The sequence below is a fragment of the Strigops habroptila genome, chromosome 11 (genome assembly GCF_004027225.2).
Source record: "Strigops habroptila isolate Jane chromosome 11, bStrHab1.2.pri, whole genome shotgun sequence".
Taxonomy (NCBI): Eukaryota; Metazoa; Chordata; class Aves; order Psittaciformes; family Psittacidae; genus Strigops; species Strigops habroptila.
Window position 1 is genome coordinate 4,029,225 of NC_046360.1, and position 20,806 is coordinate 4,050,030.

At 51.2% G+C, this 20,806-nt stretch overlaps 1 protein-coding gene across 8 annotated transcripts in view; it reads right to left on the reverse strand.

The window, feature by feature from the left end:
* Window positions 1-12,550, reverse strand: part of NCOR2 (nuclear receptor corepressor 2) — a 236,808-nt gene extending 224,258 nt beyond the window's left edge. For 6 of the 8 annotated variants that reach the window (XM_030501179.1, XM_030501178.1, XM_030501175.1 and 3 more), the window contains exon 1: window positions 12,088-12,521. The gene's annotated coding sequence lies outside the window, so the exon portion shown is untranslated. Of the gene's footprint in view, window positions 1-12,087 lie in introns of all 8 variants that reach the window. The other 2 variants (XM_030501177.1, XM_030501167.1) reach the window with 1 other exon arrangement.
* Window positions 12,551-20,806: the final 8,256 nt, after the last annotated feature.

Here is a 20,806-nt window from a genome sequence, read left to right on the forward strand (position 1 = left end):
TCCACTGATTTCAGCTTCGCTGAGAAATAGAAAAAGCTGGAAGCACAAGGAAGGAAGGTCCCGGGTACTTACAATTAAGGCTAAAAAGCCACAAAAATGCAAATCCTTTAAGTTTAAACACACCAAAGGCAGCACCGAAAAGAAAAAAACCCAAGATATTGTGATTTTTGAAGATCAGAGGTTAGCAATATTTAGTAATCCACCTAAAATTGTGACCAGCCTCAAGGACAGAGAGTGGCTGTGGAAAGCAAAACCTCGCTTTCAGGCTATTTTGAGAAGCACTCCCAAGGTTTATCCCAGAAACTGCTTTCTGCCTACTCAGATTTCTCAACTGAACGCATCACATGGTGTTTAGGTGGACTGCTGGAGACACTTGAGAATAGCAGTGCTGCCTGCTGCTATCTGCCTGGCACAGGATGGGTTTTAATTGAGGCTGAACTCTTCAGTCCCTGCTGCAGTCTGCAGCTCCAATCACTGAAATAATAATTAAACCCAGGAGAAACGGTGCAAAGTAGCAATGCCTTTAACTGGTACGTTAGGATGAGGAAGTTCAAAGATGTATATAGACATCTTCAGGATGTGCTGTTTTGTCTCAAGCCTGAGGATTCGACCACATTTTAAACAGCAGAAGTCGGGGTGGCAGAGATCTGGCAGTGCAGTACAGAAACAGAGGAGATGCAGAAAACTATTCACTTCCACCTCATTTAGTCCAAGGAGAAAAAAAATACAGAACAAGTGTTTCACATCTGAGTTTGGGACCTTCCTTCCATGGGAATCTGAGAGGTTATAAAATAAGAGGGAAATGCAGAGCAAGAGAAGTTCCCGAGACATCCATCTGGTTCAGAGCCACTGTCCCAAACTCAGGCAGACCCAGGACAGAGAAACCACCCTGAGAAAGTCAGTGCTGGCTGCGGAGACTGGTGGTGGATCAGACGACACAAGTCCTGCTCTGAAATCCAAAGGGAGAGCCTCAGCCTGGAAACAACTCTCCATTAGGTTAATTAGCCAAGTTTGATGTATCCAAGTCGGTTACCATGGGTGCAGGAACTGACGAGTAATGCTTTACACAGATTTCCCTGTGTGGGGCTGGGGAATCCGCACCCAGCTCCTCCAGGCAGGACCCCACAGCCCAGGGGACACCCTGAGCTCTGCACAGACACCCCCCACCCCAGGCTGGGCTGTTTACAAACACCTACTGGAAGAGCTTGTCCATAGATTGTAATGCTGCTAAAAATAGCACCAGAGAGCAACCAGGTTAATGACATCAAGCAGATGCATTTGCAGGCAGAAGTAAACAGAACACATGTGGGATCTGCCCTTCACCTGGCTTTTGGTTGGCTGCGTTTGAGTGAGGGAACAAACAAAAAGATGCTCTGTTTTCCCTTTAAAATTCAAACCCCATCTGTCACACAGTGACAGAAAGCTGTCCATCTCTCCAAGCACCAGGCCAAATACAGCTGAGCTATTCCAGTGCCTGGGAAAAGACCACTGTGTGTTACAGCACTTCCCCAAACAAGCAAATATTTTAAGTGTCATTAGCTACACTATGATCAACATCACGTCAGCCAGCTACAACTCTAGGCTGCAGCACACATTCACCCGTGCACCAGAGCACTACTGCCACTTCTAGAACAGCAGATTTAGAAAAGAAGTGGGAGAGAAACAGCAATTTGCAATTCAGCAAAGCTCCTGTAGCAAAGGGGTTTGAAACTCCCTTGGGAAATGGACCCTCCCCTCTCACACTTTCTGTTCATCAAGTGCCTAACTGAGCCACAGAGCACAGAGGATGGCATCGGACCAACTTTCCTCTCCCCTGGCTATGCAGAGCCAACAGCACAAAAACACAGACTACTCCAGTCTCCCAGGGAGCACAAACAGGATTCAAGGAACAAAGGTAACGCAGCCACAAATAACACACAGCAGCAATAGGCACAGGGAGGGTGATGTGAAAAACCCAAACCCTGCCACACAGGAGCACTTCCAGCCACGGTTGTGAACCAGGCTGTTGACTTCCAGCCCATGGAAAATAAGGAAAGGCCACAGACTTTCCTGGCCGCCCAGAGCATGGCAGAAAAGAACATAACTTCTACCAATAGTGCCCGACTTCAATCACTGCTGCTGCAGGAATGCAAATAAAACCCTATGTGAGGGTCTGTATTACCTGAGGCAAAATTGGTTTATCCTCTGCTAGAGGGAGAAACATGGGAGATGGCTGCAAGCAGGTCTGTGCAGAGGCTTGAGAGAAAAACCTCCCAGTTGGAGGAGGATTTTAGTTGAAGGTTTGAAATGTAACCAAGTTGTGGAAATTACAGCCACTATCCCCTGATTTCAGGCTGTCTGTCCCTTGGCTCCCCATCCTTCCCTGCAGCACCCATACTATCCCCCGAAGTGGTGCCAACTCAACCAGAAGCGTGACTGTTTAGTGAAGACATCCATTCAGCTACTCAGGTCAGAAATAACAGAAGGGAGAAGCACTGTGACAAAAACATGGTGAGGTGGCAAACTTTTAGCCAGCACTACAACCGAACTCATCTATCTCAGAACTACAGCCCGAAAGAAGTCAGCTAGATGCTATGACAAAGGCAGAAGGAATCACCCTTGTTTGACATCCCCAAACCCATTAAGAGACACAATTCAGCTCCACCTTTCTTAGCAGGTTAATGTTAAGCTGCTACTTCCCCCCCCCCCCCCGCTTCTTCTGCACATGCCTTAATTGGTTGCTTAATACAGATTTCACTGTTCTGCTTATCACAGCGCTGGGAGCTGGCTGTGTGACGGGAACGCACAACACAGAGAAGAGCCATTTGTCTCTGTAACTAATTGTTCTGCCTCCTCAACATACACACCAAATTGACTTGGCAAGACTGCAAGGCAAAGCTCTGTATGTATTCAGACGTTTCTTCTGCTGGTTAAGCGGCTTCATAAAGCAGGCTGCAATGGCCAAGACAGCAGAGGCAACTTCATCAAGTTTATGCAAAACCGGAATGAGTGGGGAAAAAAAAGGATCAGGCCCCAGGTTAACAGTGTTCCTGGCAGTGTCCTTTACAGTAAGTATTTTAGTTTCAGTTACCTAAGAATTAATTGGCAAAATACTCGAGAAGTTCATAAAGGCAAGTGTGAACACTCACTTATTTCTGGCTACAGCCTCCTTTCCCCTGGGGATCAGGCTCCATAAAACAAAAATAAGTACGTGTAGACTGCCTGATCAAAACATAGGGGAGTGCCTGCGTTAGCCAAACACATCTAATGCCTCAAGCAGCAACCAGGTAACTCAAGGCTGAAGTCGTGCACAGACATGTCCTTCCTGGAACAGCCCCACGCCTGCAGCCAGGGGCCTGACTCTGCACCCATCTTCCAACTCAGCCAAAGGTTCAAGGTGTTTCCGCATAAAACAAGGAACTAGAGCAAGACAAACACAATAATACATTGTGTGGGGAATAAAACGTCCTGCCGAGAAGAAATCCACAGACATTTAAAAAGCACAACTGAACAAAGCGCAAAAAAAAATAAGCCACAGATGGAGCTTGAAGTTCTTGTCTTACTGAAACAGATAGCAGAACTCACACCGTCTCTGGCAGGAGAAGCAGGAGCAACCAGGGTGCCTGCATGCTTGTGTCTGCCTCTGCAGCACGTCTCCTCCACCTCTGGGCAAACCAAGCTCCCCGTTTCCCAGCTTTCACCAGCTCTTGGCAGAGTATAAGGACATTCACAGAAGTGCTCTAGATTTCAAGAGCACCAGTCTCAGCGGAGAAGATGCAGGCCTTAGCATTCCACAGTGAGAGAGCCAGAACAAAAACACAACCCTTAAGGTACATGCCGACTTCTCTCTTTACTTTTGTTTCATAACGCTGGAGAAAGCCCAAAATCCTGCAGCGCTGCTCAGTCCATCACCACACAGCCCTCAGGAACGCTGCTGGCAGCTGGATGGGTTCTGGACCAAAACCGCAGCAGCTCTTTACGTGCATCTCTAATCGTGGCATCTTGAGACATGTAGGCATCAAAAATCAAAAACCCAAAATTCTTTAGCAGCTACCCTGTCAAGAGAAAGAAGCAAAGCCAAGAGTAAAACCTACAAACGAAGAAGAAAGAAAATAGGAAGAAGAAACGGGCTGGCTGACACCTCCTGTACATGCTGTCAGCAGGATCATTTGCTCCAAAAATAAAGATGCTCAATGCATCTAACTGATGACATGACAACTGCTTCACGGTCCCAACACCAGAGTTGCATAAAAACCTCTGAGCATCCAATTACCTTGCAGCTCAGTAAAAAACAAGCACTTGTACTCACTCAGAGCAAGCAACAGACACTGCGTGCTGCTCCCCAGTAGGATTTTCGGCTCTTCAGATCCACTCAAGCATCCACTCAGGCTGCAGAGAAGCCTTTCAGCCTTCCACCCTTTGCCAGCCACGCTCAGTGGCTCCAGCCACAAGCCCACAGCCAAGCAACCTGCCCACGTACCTGGGCCACATCATGCAAAACCACCTCAACAGCAGCTCAGGGTCCCCAGCACCTCTGCAGAGCAAGCACAGAGAGGAAGAGCTACTGACCCCAGGCACACAGCCTCCTGCACAGCCTGGATACTCTCAGGCTGCCTCATCAGCACCTCCCAAGTAAGTGACATTTATTTAAGACTAGAAAGCCTTTAGTAAAAATCTTGAAGGCTTTTTCCACTCCCAGTTCAGAGAATTCTCCCCCAAAACACTGGACACACAGATTCCTGTAATGCAGACTTAGCTGCGTTTTATTTCTTTGACAGTTTTTAATCACCTCTGGTCTAGCATTTGGAAATTATTATTCACACACACAACAGGAACAAGGCTGCAGGGAAACATGAATTTCACCGGCCTGCCTGGTTTTGTCTGTGGACACCACCTCACATATTACCAAATCAAAACAAGCCGTCCAACTTCAATGTGAGGGGGAAATGAAAGGGCAGACCGGTGACCTAGAAACGAAGCCAAGACTTTGGCATGAGCTTGAAACTCTGCAGCAAAGGCGGGGGGGGGAGGGGGCGAGGAAGCTGTAACTGATTTCAAGATGGAGCTTAAAAAGTTTATTAATGGAATTATATGACGTGGTCCCAACAGAAAAACAAGGGCTTGACCAAGGGAGCCTTTCCAACAGGAAAGAGTTTACCAAGCAGAACTCTTGTGCCGAAGAGGGGACACAGTTATTTAAGGTTCTGATACAGGAAAAACACCCCCAGGCTAACGATGGGAGAAACTTCCTGGAGTTCACAGCTCTGATGGCAACCACCACCACTCTGTTACACACCCTGGATTTACGTATCACATATCATGAATCGTATGACACTAACAGCAAGGGCTTGACGAGTCAGTAGACAAAGCTTTAGGGCTTCAAGCCGTGGATCAGGAACGCTGTAGTCACACGTCTCAACACTGATCCAATGCAGACTCACCCTGCCAGGTGTAATTGGTTCAAGGAGGGTGTTAACAAGTTACCTTTGTTCCAGCACGTTTCAGGCTTGATCGGGTAACGTCCACATCACCAACATAAAACTGACACAGGATCCGCATTGCCTATCGGTGAGGTTGACAGGAGAGGCCATCCCTCGCCAACATCCAGCCCGGACTGTGTGTGCACCACCAGGGCTCAGTGTAAATCACTGGGGACTTGGCTAAACCAGCTCCTTGCAACATCAAGCCAAAGAGATCACGAGGCCTCCGCAGTAAACACTTCTGTAGAGCTGCAAAGTGCTGCTGCCGTACGAGCCAGGTGCTGCCACCGACAAACCATGTGCTAACCCGTCCTCCCGCAGCGCCGCGTGTTCGTCAAGTTTGCAGAGCCCAAAGACTGAGCTATTTACAAAGTGATCAAACACCGTGCAGCTGAGACCTGGTCCTATAAAAATGGAGCTGTTGGAGTAATTTTACAAGGTTTTAAAATATTTTCAGAAGAAAGCCAACTTTCCATTGTTTGCCACAGCTTGTTAAAGGCCCACACATCCCACAGCACAAAGACACCCTCCACCCTCTGCAGCCAGCGCTGCACAGCTGGAAGTGAAGGCAGATTTTCAGGAAGCTTGGCTTTGCCTTGCCATCCTACTCACTGATTCAGCTCTCCCACCACAGCCCACTGAAACCCAAGCCCAAGGCTCAGTCCTCCACCATAGCGTGCCACAATAATCAGGCCCCAGCTCTTTACACAACCACCTCAGCCTCCAGACCTTGCAATTACACACTCCCCGAGGAGGATGAAACCTGCCCACCTGGGAGACAGCGAGTCCTCCAGGACTGATCACAGACGATGGGATGATCCGCATCAGAAACCTTCCCAAATCCTGTCATCCTCCACCCACGGGCTGACACACTTCTTTCATTCTGCCTTCTCCAATGTAGAGACGCAGAAGAGCACAATACAAACCACTCTCTTGCCCCGACATGCACAGGACAAACCTTAACTGTGTTGTTTAGGAAGCTGGTGAGAAGCATTCAGGTACCAGCGCAAAGCACCAGCCTGAAGAAGATTTAGAGGTCCCAAAAACTGGGTGACAGATAGCCACAGCACTGGAGCGTTTCTTCAGTTTACAGCCAGTTCCCTGCACAGGCAGGGAGAAGCACACTCGGATGGTTAAGGGTTAACTTCTCACATATTCGGGCTGAAACTGCCTTTCTGAGCACTGCCACTCTGTCCAGTGTTACGCCAGGGAAACAATGCTAAATAAAGATTACGCTGAGTGGTATTATGTAAATAATTCTCTTCCACAATGAAAGGATAAACCTAGACTGCTTGGTTAGTTATTAACCCGGGAGCCAGCGCCGCAGAGAGGAAATCCTGCCGGCTCTCCCTCCCTCAACACACGCACCACCCACCGGGAGAGCCACAGCCGGGGCTGCAGCTCCCAGAGACAATACCCGACACGTCCCCTGCGGCCCCAGCGCTGGCACTCTCCCTCTGACCACTTCCCACAGGAGGAAACCATTTGGGCCCCATGACATTGCCTCCTCCCAGGGCAGCCCCGCTCCTCCTGGCCTCCCCGCTGCTGTTGAGGCTGGACTTGGCCCTCTTCCTCCTCCTCTTCCCACCAGCAGTCCAGGACACGGAGGGCTCCCTGCCCTTTGATGGGAACAAGCTCCTCGCCGCATCCCTCCTCTTGAAGGCCTTCCCTTCCCCTTGTAGGCTGAACCCACCGAAGTCTGCCCTCGCCTGCACATCTCTTCCCACCCAGAATAACTTACTCGACCTTTCTGCCTCCACCTCCCCCTGCAACCTTCCTCCTGCCTTGGCCTCATGTCTGAATGCTTTATGTTTGTCATACAATTTTAAATCTGTCAACAATTCATCCATCTGCTGCCTCCTGGGTTTTTAATGCCACAAACCATTCTGGGATACAGCCTTGCATACAGCTCTCGGTGGAAAACGAAGATGTACCTTGTCCAGAAACCAAGTCAGCTTTGAAATCATTTCTTTCCAAGGTGCTGGGCTGTTTCAAAGAGTAGCTTCTTCCCACTGCGAGCTGAAAAGCCATGATGCTATCCGGTCTAAAATAAACATTATGGGAGCGGCGATAAGGGGAAATATTTCAGCTGACTAAGAGCAATGTGGGTTCAAATCCAAGCGTAAGCTGATATTGCTTGTAATTTGTTCCCGAGCCAAAAACACAGACTGGGAGTGAAAAAAATGGAAGGCATTAAACAACAAGCAGCGCACTCGGCGACTCTGGAAAACTTCAGCATTTCCATTTATGTTATTATTTTTTTAAATAACCTTCAGTTTCACGGATCATAAAGTTAATTTGGAGTTAACTTCCCTTCTCTGGAAGCAGACAAAGCTGCTATCCTTTACATTCGTTAATGTTTATTCAGTGCTCCACAGCTATAAAGCGCTTGAGAGCACTAACCATTATCAACATCCTCCATGCCACCCAGCAGGCACATAACCCTGCCGATTGCTTTTGCTCTCCCCTTCTCCCCCCGTGCCCCAGCTCTCCTCCAGCCCTAGCACTGTGGTAGCAATCACAGACATCTAGTTCCATCTTTACTGCTTTTCCTCCAATGCCAGCACCTCTCCCCTGCAGGCAGGGCTCCACTCCAGAGCTCTCCAAGCCTAATCCAGACCAGCAGCCAGGCACGCACTGTTAGCAGCAGAGCCCGCAGCAATCAGTGCCTCTTCCTGCCTGTCCAACCACAACCATGTCCCAGCTCTCCAAGCTTCCCACCATGAAGCTGGCATGGGTAGCACCACGTGGGCACTGCCCGCTTACCAGAAACATCCCCTCCTCGCCTTTAATAAGGGACAGCCCAGAGAGCCTCCCATTGCCAGGAAGGAAGAACTGGTGGCCCGTAAAAGGGAAGTGACAAGTGGGGTGGGCAGTGGGATTGGAGGTGCAACCCAGATTTCTCAGTTCCCAGTACAGTCCCGTTGCTGCCTCGTGCACAGGTCAGGGTTCACTTCCCAAAAATCACTCATTTCCTTCTGCTCTTCTGTCATCCTCGCCTTCCTACCAGATCCCTCCCTCACTCTGACCAAGCTTTTGTGGACATATTTACGCCCTTTGTTTTGGAGCTCCAGCTCCCCTCTTCAGTCCTTTTTTAGGAAGCATCCCTGCTCCAGCCAAGCTCATTAAATGAAATACATTTCCATTTTCTACCGTGATACAAAGCTCTAACCTTTCGACATTACAGGGCAAGCTGGAGTCCCTGACACCTGTGTGCCAGCACAAGTCCAGCCACAAACAGGAATCCTCTACCACTCTCCTATGTCAATACTCAGCAAGGGCCCTTCAAAGCCATGCAAGAACCTGTGCCACAGCATTCTAGATGAGAATCCATGACCTCATGATGGCCAAATCCTTAAGTAGCTTCAACAGCCTCAGTCACTAATCACAGAGGCGACTGAGTGCTGCTGTACCTCATTTCTAGCTCCATTAGAGCTGACCCTGCTCTCCACTGACATCTCTCAGTGAAGACTAAAGCGAGCCACAGTCCGCACAAATGCAGCCGCACAAAGATAACAGTCCTTTTAAAAACACATTGCCCTGGATTTCCATCCCAAAGCATCCTTGCATCTAGCCCATGGTCTGCATTTGGGGGATCACTGCTTGCAGGCACAAAACCCTGGAAGGAACCAGTACTTTGCCATTGGGAGTAACAGGCCCTCACACTGAACAGGCAAAGCACTCCCAGGGAAAGAGACTCCTCTTCACCAGCTCTCCAGCAGACTTGCTCTGACACACTGAACTTCATGTAACCTCCCTCGCCTCAGTTTTCAGACCCGTCTAGTGATCTGGTCAGAATAAGACATCGGGTTAGGGATGGGCAGTACTGCACCCCAAACACAGGCCCTCTCAACTCCATGCCCCTTTGCAATTGCTCAAATTAGCTGCCCAAAACCCACTTCCGAAAATTTACCATTTTAATCCTCCTTTCCTACCTACTCATCTAGAAAGTGGGGAGATCACAACTTTCCTCGTCCCCAAAGTGCTGTGAAGATGACAGTATCCCAAACATGTAAATCATGGTTGACTTCAAGCAGGTTTCTCTCAGGATGAAAGCAAACAGAACTGTATTTCAGCAGAGGCCACTAACAACCAGAAGCAGCAGCAGGAGGAACACCAGGAGCCATCAAGGGGACAAGTAATTTACAGCCATGTCATGGAAGATGAAGATATCTCCTATGACCCAGTTGCAGCTAGTGCAGTCCAGAGCTGCCGTGGAGATGAGACCGGCAGCTCTCTCGACACATGCAGCTATCAGCACAGCTGCATGCACGCCTTCATCACCAATCATAACAAAACTGCCTTTACCAGACTGCATCTCCTAATTACAAGACATGAACACAGCCCGAACCAAACCCCTCTTTGGATTTAAGTGCAGGATGGCTCCAGGGACTGGTACAACCTCTACTCGAGGCAACTTGGTTCAAATCCAACCACAGCCATTAGCAAGTGAAAGGTATTGCCAAGCAGCAGCTGCTCGGTGGCTTGCGTGAAACGAGTTTATGGTTTCAGTCCAGATCCTGTCACAAAAAACACCCCAGTCACCTCCATGGTGCTCAGAGGTGTGAAACCAGAAGCATCCACCCACTTCTCCAGCGCTGGAGATGCCAGCCTGGGAGGTGCTCCCATCCGGGCCCAGCACCAGCTCCGCGGAGCCAGCCCTGACCTCCGCAGGGTTTTCAGAACCAGGTATGTTTTGCAACTTGGCAGAAACACACAGCTAAATAACAGAAACCACCACCCACATGAAGCCAGAAGAACAAAGTACCAGTGTTTTCCTGCCCCAGACTCGTGCATGCCCCATCTCCTCTCTCGCACCAAAAATAGCTTCTACTTTTTCCCTCTTGGCAACAACAAACTGAGGTTTGAGTGCATTTGCTTTCAATAAACTAAACACATTTTGCAAGAGTCCCTCTCATACTGAAACTTACCCAACCGAAGTTATAAAATACTGTCACACACAGAACTTCCCTCCCACGGCATCTTAGGACTCAGCCTCCAAACGCTGTGTGAGCCTTGCTTACCGTATTCCCCACCCCAGGCATGGCCTCTGCGCAGAGCTGGCAGACCCAAGCACATGAGCTATATCCCAGAGTCACCCCACAAGTCAGCAGTGAAATTCAGAGAATTAAGTACAACTTCACTAAAGCCATCCAAGAAAACACAGCTTCACTGGAGCCCTCCAGGAGTTTTGTCACCACTTTCAAAAGAGATGGAAATACTCACCCAGTTGTCCCGAATCACATTCCTGCCCTTTATGAATTGGTAGCATTACCAAACCTTTATCTGTAAAGCACATGGCAAACTAAAACTTAACCTTGGTGATAAAAACCCTACGCTACATGGAAAAACTCTCACCCCACGCAGCCGAAGAATACCAGCAGAACGACATCACATCCACCAAAGCCAGATTAAAAAGACCAGATTCAGCAAAACCCTGGCGTTTTCAGGCATTCAGAGCACCAACCTTTGCTTCGTGCAAATACAGAGGCAGAGGTCGCAGACAGAGTTCAAACCATAAATGCCCGTGTGCAGAAAGGGCGGCGTTAGGAACTCCCCATCACACAGATCAACTCCGGCAGCACTGTCCTCTCAGGCGAATTCTTGAGCTGACCCAAAACACAAAGTTCAGGGAGCAGACCCAGCCTCCAGCGCAGGCAGAAGCTCCTGCAGGCTGCACAGGCAGGGACATCCACAGGGTTCAAAGCGGTGGAAGGAGGGATTGGGTCAACAAAGCCCCTGGCCCCAGACAGCCCCAGCCCCAGGAGGGCCAGAGTCCTGTAGGTTTTGCTGCTTCAGTGGCTTTGGCAGCAGCCCACATGGCAGGCAGCTGCCTGCACCCACTGCAGCCTGCTCTTTGTGCATTGTCAGGGCAAGGGAGCAGGAGGGAGGGCCGACGGAGAAGAGGGAACAGGAAATCATAAGAATCGGCAATCACTCCCGACACTGCAGCTGGGCTTTAGAGGAACATACACTTGTTGCCTGCAGACACCGGCCCTGCTACCCACCGTAAACATGTACACAGCAGCCGCGGAACGCCACATCGCCAGCTCAGCGAGCTCCGTCCTTCCCACCGCCGCCGGGCCCAGGCTCGCCCCAGCACACACACACCGGCACGGTTCGGGGGCCGGGCCCGCACCAACCCACCCGGCTCAACGGCGCCTGGGACTCACGTTCGTGTGTCAGCGCGAACCCACCGGCTTCCAACGCGAATGTGGGGCAAACGCCGAAAAACAGACCAAAATCGAAAGGGGGAAGGAGGCAAAAACCCGGCCCTTGGGGTGCCCCCCCATCAACCCGCACACGGGGTGTCCCCGCGAGTTGGCGAAGTGCGGGGCGCCCCCCGAGCACCCCGAACCCCGCAGCTCCCCGGGCAGCGCTTTCCCTTGAGGGTAAAACACAAGAAAACGCGACAAAACCAGAAAGTTTCTCGTCAGCGCCCCGCTCCCGCGGCACGTTTCGGCTTTACATAACGGCGGCCGCCCGCTCCCCACCTGCCGGGAGCGGCCCCGGCCCCGGCCCCCGCCCCGAGCCGCAGCCCGACACCGGCGGGGGCCCGCTCGGGGCAGCGCCACGCCCGGGGCAGCCCCCCCCCCACCCCGCTCCATAGCTCCGCTCCCCGCCTTACCTAATCCCGCCGGCCCCATCGCTGCTGCCGCCGCTGCTGCTGCTCCCTCCTCGCCTCACCTCCCGCTTCAGCGGCCGGCGGGGCAGCGCCCGGCGCGGGGACCCGGCCCCGCCATCTGCGCCGTGTTTATAAATCCAGAGCCATGGGGCTGCTCGCCGCCCGTCTGTCTGTCTGTGTATGTGTGTGTCTGTCTGTCGGTGGGTCGGTCCGCCCGCCCGCGGGGCCGGGCCGGGCCAGCCCCTCCGCCGGCCCAGCAGCGCCCTGCCCTGCCCTGCCTCAGCGCGGCGGGAGGCGGCGGCGGTCCCTCAGGCCGCCCCACAGCCGCCCCGGCGGCCGGGCGAGGCGGGGCGAGGCGGGGCCGCGCCGCCCGCGCGCCTTAAAGGCGCCGTGCGCTGCCGCCGGCCCGCCGCAGGCAGCGCCGAGCACCGGGGACACCGGTTATGGCGGTGCTGGTGCCACCCGCGACGTTTCGGCCCTGAGCAGTCGGCGCCCGCGCAGTCAGTCGGTGCCCGGGGCTGTCCCCCAGCGCCACAGTGAGGAAGTCTCGGTGCTTCACCCAAAGGAAGGCCGGGGGTCCCCAGGAGGAGGCCATGGTGCCCAAGAAGGGGTGCCCAGGCAGCCAAAATGGCATGCTGGCTTGTATCGGCAATGGTGTGGGCAGCAGGGCTGGGGAAGTGATTGTTCCCCTGTACGTGGCACTGGTCAGTCTCTTCCACCGAGTATGGAGTGATAGGAACAGAGGTAACAGCCTCAAGCTGCCCCAGGGGACATTTAGGTTGGATATTAGGAACAATTTCTTCGCTGAAAGGGTTGTCAGGCATTGGAACAGGCTGCCCAGGAAATTGGTGGAATCAGCGTCCCTGGAAGTGTTCAAAAAACGTACATGAGGCCCGTAGTGACATGGTTTAGTGGTGGACTTGGCAGTGCTGGGGTAAAAGTTGGACTTGATGATGTTAAAGGTCTTTTCCAACCTGGTTGATTCTATGATTCGCAGCCCCAGATTGGGGTCTGCACTGCATCAGAAACCTTCCCTGGGGAGTGATTTTTGCAAGGAAGCCTGAACAGATTAACAAGCAGATGCCCACAGGAACTGGGCACTGAGGCAGCCCAGGTCACTGCCATGCCATTCTCGTCTTCCAGTTTCACACCCCAGCTTCTGGTTTTTCCTAACATCCCACTTCCTCATGCTTTTCTTTCCGCTCCATGTTCCCAGTGGGGATGAGAAAGGTCATGCCCCCTCAGCCACTGCCATTCCTGCTCCCCTGCTGGATGCCCTCTGCCTGTGTGAATCCATTCCCTCTCCCTGCCAGGGACGATGCACGACCCCAAAAGCTGGAAAAGCTTTTGCAAACTCCACTTCTCCCTCCCCACTGCAGCAGGCAATACGGGCAGAGGGGGGGGTCCCCTGTGACTCTACCTCCTTGCAGTTTATTTCTCTTTTCCCGCATCTCCATGAGTGGCATTTTCTCTGGGAGTGGGATGACAGTGCAGGCAGCTCATTCCCTGCCCCAATACAGCTGCACTGCTGCTGAACAGAGGGACTTTCCTGGGCCTAGGCTCATCTTCTCAAGCCACCAGACTGGATATGTAAGCACAGACACATGCCTTGGTTCAAGTGTAAGTGTGAGCATAAACATCATGAGCACGAGACAAATTGTCTCGAAGGAGCCTGATGTGCAGGAAAAGTTGCCCTCCCATGCCCACAATTGCTGGATGTCAGCGGCGTCGGGCAGCATTTCCATGAGGTTCAAGTTCATCTCACAAGCTGAGCGTCTTGCGAATCAAAGCAGCAGATTAAATCTTCCTCTCAAAGATGCATTTATCATGGAAGATAAAGGACTGGATTTATGCCTGTTGCTCTGCTCCAGCCATTTAGCATTTCTTGAGCTTCTTTTATTTTATATCATCTGTGACGTTTCACTTAGTGAATAGAAGGCAAGTCCTGTACCACGACAAAAAGACTCAGACATTAATTTTACAGGAGCCAGGAGTCAGGCTTTTAGATTCCAGTGACCTCAGAACAACATTATAACCAAATGTATTTAAAAAAAACCCTCAGGGTTGAACACACTTTCCAGCAACGCTGAGTATCCTGCCAGTGCACAGATGGATTGTTTGCCCCTGTTCCTACAGTCCAGAAGGCCATGGTCCCAAAGGGAATTGCTGGGCTGGTATCACAGTGTGAATATGGGCTTTTCACAGTGGCATTGCTCTTACAACAGTGGGGAGGATTTCCTTTTGCATGCCTGGCCGTCTGTAACTAGCAGCTACCAGATCCCAATGGTGTTTATAAAACCATTATCCACAACCACTGCACTCAAAATACCCCAAATAATGCCCAAATTACCAAATAACACCCCAAAATAACAGTTGTCCCAATGTAGGGCAAAGTGACTTCAAGTGTTGGTCAAGACCAAGCGGTGAACCTCTCTGGCCCAGATCCTGTCTTCATCATCCTCAGCTTCACAATATCCTAATGAGTATCGTGTGACTCTCCTTAATGCAAGAGGCTGGACACGTTTGTATGGTATTGCAAAAAGCAAATCTCTTCCCTGTCTCAAAGCAAGAACAATGAGTTTGGCTTTAAAATAATGGCCTTGTAAACACCAGACAGCAACAGTGCGCTCTTTGCAACTGGTTTCTGGCTTTTGGAGCCTCAAGGCTTCGTGTTTTCAAGCTTTTTCCCTGTGATTGTGGAAGCTGGAAGCTTCTTGTTCTGGTTAAATCACAGATGAGGTTGTGGAAGCATCTCACGGCTCTGGGAACTGCAGCTTCATGAACGCAAAGGCTAAAGCGAGCCTGCCTGGAGCATCACAGAGCAGAGGGAGAGCTGGTGCAGGTCACTGTGCCGCAGCCGGACACGTACACACACATTAAACGCAGGAGGCAGAGCCGGGCTGTCGCTGTAATCACAGTCTATCTGCGCTGCGAGGCTGCAGATAGCTTACACAGATTTTCCGTAGCATTTCACTCCGAAGCTGCCATTGATAGCTATTCCATCAGATAACATTGTAATGCGATGCACTCTGAAGCATCCAGCAGCAAAGACAGGGATTTATCTGAAGCGGAAAACTGGAGTCCTGCCTCACATTCTGGAGATGTTTCATGTTAAACTTGCCCCATGCCCAGCACAAATGCAGGAAATGGGGGTGTTTTCTCGCTTGGGTTCACCTAAACTCCTCCAGGAAAAGCAGCGAGATGCAAAACAGGAGCTCACTTTGAAACCACCCTCCCATGGAAAGCTTCAGGGGAAAGTAATTACGTTTAAAGCAAGCTGCAGCCTTTAAACTAAGTCATCCTGTAATCGACTTTATCGGAGCATCAGCCCACTAGAACCAATGGGTGTGAAAACCATGGTAAGGGTTTACCGTCCACGACCTTGTGTGACCCATGCTACGAGCATGGGGACGAGGGGTCTTAGACCCCCAGCACCATGGAGGGATAGGGGGGATGTATGGCGAGGGGAGGGAGCAGCAAGAGGTTTGCATCCCTGCCCTGCATGATGCAACATGGCTCCCTCCAAAGCACCTTCCCACCACCCCGGTGACCTGCCTTTACTTGCTCCGGGCATGAGAGGAATTTGCTGGGACTGGGGCAGTCGAAGGGCTGGAGTTCACCTAGGGGAAGCAGATCCATCCCGAAGGAAAAAACCAAACCAAGCTAAAGATCTCTGCTTGGAGGAGGAGGAAAGCAAAAGCCAGGAGGGGCTGGGAGCTGGGGGGGGCTTGCACAGGCAGCCACACTGTCTGCAGGAGATGACTGCTCCTGCCTTTTTCCGTGCTTGCCTTCAAACTGGCAATGGTTTATGGAAAAAAATGACGCGATGTGAATATCCCAAAGTAGGTGGTACTCAGCTACGTGCTGAGAGGGGAAAAACTGAAGTGATCCTGGATGGCGGCTGTAATCTGGGAAATGATCTAAGCAGCACCAGGGCTGCCTTCATCCCTGAGGCATGAGGGTGATTCCACACTGTGCACCCCGCTGTGAGGAAGGGACCCCCATCAGCATCCCGGCATGCTGCATTTGCAAAGGGGTTGTGCTTTCCCAGCCAGACCGGACTGTGGCCACAATGTTTGGCCTCTCCTTTTCTCTAGCCATCTCCTTGGCTCCCTCTCCCAAATGGCTGCTCCAAATGGCCCTGAGCAGCTGCCTGTTCCCCCACTCCGCAGTAGGTTTGGGCTGGGTTTACAAGCCCTGTGCCAGGACCCAGCAGTGGGTAATGCTCCATCTGGCCACCCCAAACCACCCATCACCAGCAGACCTGCACTCGCTTCGGCTCCTTACAAGTTGTGCTGAGGCTGCCTGCGGGTTTTTACACATTGGGGGGCAGACAGGACCCCAAAAGGCTCATGTTTCTCCTGAATGGACCAGTTTTTACATTCAGGTAAATACAGAGGGATTTTAAATTCAGCTAAAATCAGCAAATGCATTCATGGTGCAAGTGCAAATGTTATTCTCTGCCCTGCGATGGGGATGGGCAAAGGGGCTGTATGCAAACTGACTGACCCTGGCAGGGAGAGCAGGCAGGGGCGAGCAGCCGCCTCCTGACCATGGCATGCCGCTCCTGGCAGTGGTGCCTCTTCCCGAAAGATCTGTGGCTCCTTGGCACTGCCAGCTAATATTAATGCTAGTGGTAATGGCTAGAGACGGCTAACACATTATTTCAATAAATGTCACAGAAGTAATAATGGAGTGGATGGAGGGGATGCACTCAACTCCAAATCTATTTGAAGAAGTAAATCACTTAAAATACTCAAAGCCACCCAATGGGTCTCATTGGGGAAGAGCCTTGAAGAAGATACACTTACATCCTGCCCAGTGCCAGCATCCTGGCAATGAGGGCACTGGGCATAGGAGCATGTCCTGCACTGCACAGAGGGCAGCAGGCTGCAGTCAGGTACCCTCATCCAGCAGCACATCCTACGGCAGGTATGTGTCTAACAGCGTGTGGTGGTGATAACGTTTCTCCCCTGAGAAGAGAGAAAAGACAAACACCCCTCACCAGGCAGCAGTGTGCTTTCCTTTGATGCCAAATAAAGATGCCTTTTTACAGGCACCAGAGAGAGAAATGGTTAAAATGAGTGGAAGAGCAGAGCGGTGACTAATGCTCTTCGGTAGAAGCTGGCGTGCTCTTTGCTTCCTACCCACAACAAAAGCACTGCGGCCCCACGGCTCCTCGCACACCCCAGCTCACTGTGCCTTCGCACGGCACATCACCCCGGCCCCCTCCAGTGCTGTCCCCAGGGACAGGAGGCGTGCAGGGGGATGCTCTCCCACCCACAAGATGCATTGTGACCCTGGGGCTAAGCCACCGTGGCGCAGCAGGGCACGGGGCATGAGTTTGGAGCAAGGTGCTGAAGACATCCCCATCAAAGCCAGTGGTGGGGATGCTGACAGGCAGGACACAAGCTCAGCACTGGTCCCATGTGCGTTTTGGCCTCCCAAATACAAACGACCAGCAGATGAGTCGCTGCCTCCCATGGTGCTGGGGCAGCTCACGGAATAACTAACTAGTCTTTACCGCAGAAATAAATGGCCACAGCTTTATTAAATCAATATTAATACATAATCTTTAACAGACAATTATAGTTATCTCACACACGAAACTACCCACCTCTTCAAATCTCTGATCTGACAGGGTAATAATTAGCTTATTACTGGCCATACATCTGCTAATAACTTTTCCCTCAGCCCTGTGAAGTGAATTAAGGAGCGCTAATAAACCATGGCTGTTAATCCATTTATACTTCTTATGCTTTTGTCTAGGCACCAAATGTAAAGATGCATTAAAGGAGGTTTTCTCCTTCCTTTCCTCCAAAGTCTTGCTACCCAGCCTGTGGTGTGGACAAGGGTGTCTGCTCGTTGTCCTGGTAAATGCTGTCCTCACTGGGAATAAGATGCAATGGGAAACTTGGGAAAGCATTTTACAAGCTAAAAAAGTGCAGAATATTTGAGGGCAGGTATGTTTCCCCCAATGTTTTCATGTTCTCGGCCCCATGCATGGTGTGAGGCAGAGGGTATTTTGGGAAGGTCCGCTGGCAAGGCTGTGAAGCCCAAAAGTATATCCCATGGGAGGGAATAACGGGCAGGCAGGCAGCAAACCTGGGCTCGCTTTCTGCTGCACTCCCAGCACTGCTGCTCTCACTCCTCTGCCATGGAGCATTGCCAGTGCTGGTCATTAGCAATAATGAAAGTGAGATAAGATGCGTTTGGGGGTGGAGGGAAACGTTGATCTGAAACGATGGCCAGCGAAGAGGCACCGTGTGATGTGACCAGATAAAAGCAGATGGCTGGCTGCTGCTTCTAATTATAGGTCCCTGCTAACGAAGAGGGCGCTGATTAGACTGACATTGTCCTAGGACATGCATTTCTAGAAGGATCTGGCAGTAGGGCTCAGCATGGGTGCTGTGATGGGGGTCCCCACTGCCTGCTGGGAACTGCCCCAAAACCTGCCTCTGCCCTATCTCTACCCCACCACACACACCACCTAATGGGGTTTGCTCCTAACATGGGGAACCTGGGTCCAGGGGACTGTGGGGATGTTGAGTAAAAGCCAGCATGATATCCCCATGTGTTCGGGCTGTGGTGGACAGGAAAGCCCTGAGGTCTGAGGTCTGATCCTCTGAAGGCAAAAGGAAGCTCCTTTTGAGTAAGAAATACAGTTGAGTCTCAGGGGTGAATAATTTATGCTGCTTACTGTAATAAGACAGAAAAAACAACCACATTCATTTCTGGTTTCATCATATTTTTGGCTATGAGTAAAACAGCAGAAAATGATGAGGGCTTCCCACAGCAAAGCCAAATGCCTGAGACTGAAACTGGTAGCCAGGCCACTTCTAACCAGAGAGTTGATCTTTTGCATATTTTTGGTCTTGTTGGCACTCTTCCTCCTCCATAGAAGAGATTTGAAGTGTATTTGTAATGACAGCTCTGTCTCGTTCTTTGCTGAGCTCAGCCAGCGACGTGAGAGCCTTCCCCAATGGCAGTGGGAAGGGGACCCGGCCTCACCCGGCCTGCCATGGTTCGATGGCAATGCCATGGCATGCATCTATGCGGGGTGACCTCTTCCCTGCAGGACTTAGGGACCCCTTCACCAGCATTTCAGCCCATGGCATCACTCCATGCCTTTTCCTCCTTTTCCCACAGTGGCCTTTGGGGACCTGTTGCAGCCCTGGAGCAATAACTCCCATGGGATGGGATAACCTGCTGGCGCAGGGTACCTAAGGAAGCCTCCTGATGCTTCCAGCCCCACGTCCCACAGGGACAGCAGGGTTTGGGTTTCTTCCCCAAAATCTGGGCTGAAGTCAGAGCAGATCTGGACCCCCTTCTCACCCCTCCAATGCTGACCTTGCAAAGCAAAGGCTTCCCAACTCTGGATGTGCTGCTCTCTGCATGAGTTGGGAAAGTCTGTTTGTGGAGATTTTTCATTTTAAGACATTTGGTATTTTTTTGAGACTGGGAAAAACTTATTTCCCTCTTCTGTACCCACTTAAACTCCAGCGAGAGCCCTGCTTTGAGGTGGAGAAGCATCCTTTAACAAAAGACAGCAGGCTTCAAGAAAGAGCCAGAAAAAATGGGGCAGAGATTTTGCAAGCCCTGCAGACTGGAGAGGGATGGGGCAGCTGGAAAGTGGCTGAAATTTGGCAAAATCTTGGGAATAAAAAACCCCAATCTCAGCAAAACCAAACTAGTGCCTGGGAGTCAGTTCCTAAAAAACTCCAGATATCTCTCAGGCAATGACTCTTTCTGTGTGAAACCCATGGGAATGACCCACAGGGCTCTGAATTGGTGTTTTTGGTGTGTCTGGAAAGGCACAGAAGAACCAGAGTGGTGGGTGAGGTGACATAGGATGGGGACCCAAGGGATGGCTGCTCCTGACTAGGAGAGCTGGACTCGCTCAAGGTAGAGCAGCTTTTCAGGAGGGATCCTGCCACTGTCAGGCACTGGCTATGGGCATCTTCCCATGGACATGGAGCTGGGTGAGTGCCTGCAAATAAATCCCTGCATGATGACTGCAGCAATTCCAAGCCCTGCTTAGAGAGGAGCGGCAGTTGCTGGGACACCAACCTTTTGACATCTTAATGAGCAAAGAGTTCAAAAAGAACCTCACCAGGGCTTTTTTCTTCTTTTTCTTCTTTTTCCCCCTCCCTTCTCAGAGAATTCAACTTTTCATCTCCCTCCTCCCCAGCCCGAGACAGGCAAACAGGGGGATAACAAATGAGCATCTTGCTCCACCTGAGGAGCTCAAGCCGCAATCATCCAGCTCCTTGTAGCTCCAAAGAGCCGGGAAGTGCCAGTGCACTGGAGAGGAGATGTAATTAGGTGCAATTCAAGAACAGCTCATCAGCTATATTTAACAAACGGGCCGATTCCTCAGCAAGCAAAACCCTGTGGAGGGGCCAGGCTCCCCCAACCCAGTTTTCCAGCACTGGAATGGGCAAGATCCAGTTGCGTCACGTTATTTTCTCTGTTGCACTTCTACTCCGTAATGGTTGTTTATGCTGTAAACATCTCATCTGAGCAGGATCCAGGTTTTTTTATCATGTAGAGTGTTCTCTTCACTGGATTGAAGTTAGTTGGAGGGAGAAGAGCACAATAGCCCCTTTTATCCTAATCTTTCCACCCGGAACAGATGGGAGAGTCCTGCCTGAGCCCCGATGACATGCCGTGAAGGACACAGTAACAGAGGAGACACTGTGCCTTCTGCTGAGAGAGGGAA